Raw genomic sequence first — 3,373 nt, forward strand, 5'->3', positions numbered from 1 at the left:
AAGTCATAACAGCGTTAAATTAATCATTTTTTATGTAGATATATACGTTTTACTTAGTATAAATAGATAGATAAAAAAGTTTTGTTCTGATAAATTGTTTAAAGAATACTATTAGAACTAAGACTTGTACAGTATCCTCCTCTTTAAGTACGCAGCCTTTTTTATAGTCAAGTCTAATCTAAATATGCTAAAAACTAGAAATAATAACAGATGATCAAAAAGTCTCTTGAATTATTGCTAAAGGTAAAAATTTGCCTTTGACATGTCATTCTAAATTTTTTAATTAAAATTGTTTTACTTTTTTATACTACATATATTAAACGGAATTTTGAGACATGATTTTGAGACAAATGAGACAAAACGTTTTTATTAAACAAACAAGTAAATAAAATTGTTTTTAACATATTTAAAGGTACCCAAATCTCGTTGGATAGAAAGTGAAATTTCATTTAAAACCTGTACTTGTGAATGAATTTTATAAAGTATTTATATAGCTCAAGATGATATCAAAAAACAATTCAAACTAAGTATATAGAAACATTAAAATAAAGCTACCAGACTCAAAGTAATAGTTTCCCTAAAAAAATATGTGTTTTTTAATTAATAAAAAAATTATATTTATACTTTAAAATTAGGCTATTCAACTCGTAATTTAATTTTTTTTGTATTTTAAAAGGTTATGAATATTGTGTAGATTCTAAATACAAAGTTTTGGAAATGAAAAATACTTTTTCTATTAAAACTAATCATTAAAAACAATAAAAGTTTTATAGGTTATTTTTGAAGAATACAACGGCTAAAACTGTCTAAAAAGTTTTTTTTAAAGTATTTTTTTCGAATTTGCGCAGAACGTTGCTATAACTTTAAAAAAGTCTACTAAATCTTTATTTTTCTAGAATTTATACAAAAAATCCCTTGCTTATCTGTAAAAAAATCGTTCAAAGCTTATAAGGTTAACGACAAAAAAGGTGCGATTATTACAATTTTTATTTTTTTTAAATCAAAGTTTAGTGAGAATGCCATTTAAAATTTCAATAAACTTTCAAGTTTTTTTTAACACAAAAAGTAAATACAATACTTTCGAGTGGAAGAAGAATTAAAAAAAAATTGACAGTTTATTTTTTTTTAAAGACATCAAAACTTGATTTCTGCAAAAAATCTGCAAATCGCCTTTCGCCAGCTGGCATAACTACTACTGTTTTTGTTTAAATTTAAATAAATTTTTTAAGTTTCTAAATGCGCAAAAGTCGTGGCTTTCTAGTAAATAATAAAAAAAAACTTTTTCTTTTACCAATTGAGGGTCAACTGTGAGAAACACAAGCTAGTTAGTATTGGAAAAAGTTATTAAGAATGCAGCCTTTTTTTAGTACTTTAAAAAGTCTTGCTTACAACAAAAAACCTAAACAAAAGGCTACTTTAACAGAAATGTCAAACATAACTCAATAATATATAAGCTCTAATTAAAAGTAAATAATTTTGCCCAATATTTTCGTATAGTTAAGATCATTACACTTTTCAAATTTATGTTTTTACCATAAGGTATATATTACACTGTAACTTTTTTATTTTTCTGAAGTATATACATTGTGGCTTATGGTTTTTTGTTACAGTTTGAAATAGTTTTTCTTTACTTTTATGACACATGAGAAAATATAAATCAAATTTGTTTTTTAATGATTAAATATAATTCAAAATTTATTTTAGTTTTGATTTTTAAAATATTAAGTATTGATCACAAAGTCAAAGGTGTACAATTAGCTTAAGATTACTGTTTAAAGTAAACCATGACTGATTACTTTAGCGTAAAATAGCTGAACTTTTCTTACTTTGAAAACTACATGCAAATCTACTTTTAACAGATTTTAGCGAAACATAAAAATATCTTTGACTAAGGATATCCTTTTTACTATTTAATCAAAAATTTTTGGTAGGTGGTTTATATTTTTTTTTTCTTTAAAACTATAAATTCATCTTTTAAATGGCTTAGCGTTAATCATTAATAAATACAATTATATGAACATATCTGTAAACTAAAACTACATGGAACTATATCATAATAAATAAATGTAGATATATAAATTATATATAATATCAATTTGTAAAGGATGTACACAAAACTTTTAATGACTTAATTTGTAAAAAAATAATCTCATCTGGCTCTTATAGTATTATTTTTTAGCATTCTGATAAATAATGTACATACTAACAAGAATACTAACAGAAAGCAAAATATATGTTTCTTTAAAAAGTTGCTTTTTTAGCTTTTTTCGTAAAGATTAGTTTTATACTTAAGATAATTTTTATGGCTTAATTAGTTGTAAAGTTGTTCAAGTTTTTTAGTTTTAGACTAAAATTCGACTAAAAAAAACATAACTTCTAACTGAAAAAAAGAGAAAATATGATTATAAAATCTTTATTTGGTTATTAATCTAAATTTTTGTTGTTAAGAGATAAATTTTAAGTAATATTTCGTTTCTAGATAAATAAAACAAGTAATATAACTTAAATCATGTAAGTTATGGAGATTTTTTTCACGAAAGCTTTTTTTTTTACTTAACACTTTATTGTTTTATAACTAATCTTAGAACTTAATTTTATATAGTGTATTAGTGTTTTTCTTCGAAGCGACATAAAGTTTAAATAATATGTCAATTAGTTTATACTTATTCCGAAAAGCTTGTTTAAAGTAAAAATAGTAGCTTTAATAAGTTTTCTAAAGTAATGTGAGCTTAGTTTATTATGTATTTCATATAGAGCAAAAGCTAAAAATTTACTTACGAAAAAAGTTTTTTCTTTGAACAATTTTATAGCTAATAATAACATTATTTATATATTGTATATAGGTGCTTTTTTGAGAAAGATGTTTTCATTTATTGTATAAAAATTGTTATAAAAGTACTCTAAAAGAACAATAAAAAAACATGTAAAAAGTTTTAAGTACTTAAACTTTTTAGGAAAATAGTATAAAAACAACTTGTCATGTCTGTGCTCGGTTGTCAACTCATTTAAAAATATTACAATATATAAGTTTAAAACAAATTAATTTTGACAAGCCTAAACTTTCAAATTATACTTAAACAACTAAGCGTGTTATGAAATTATGATTAGTAGTTGTTGTGTATAAAGTTTATGATTAAAACAGTTTGTTTATATATAAGTCTATTCAAAAACCTTTGAAAATGTTTGATATTTAGTTATTGAATACTTAATGGCTTTTACTAAAACATATTTATTTACCTTAAAAAAAGAAGACTAAATTCTTTAAGTTATATAAAAGTATGAGACAATTTCTACAAATAGTTAGACAAATAAAATGTAGCATCAAAAATATTTTTTGTATCGTTTTTACTGTACAAATATTCCAGAATAAAAT

The sequence above is a fragment of the Thalia democratica genome, chromosome 8, assembly GCF_965202585.1.
Source record: "Thalia democratica chromosome 8, ktThaDemo2.hap1.1, whole genome shotgun sequence".
NCBI classification, from domain to species: Eukaryota; Metazoa; Chordata; class Thaliacea; order Salpida; family Salpidae; genus Thalia; species Thalia democratica.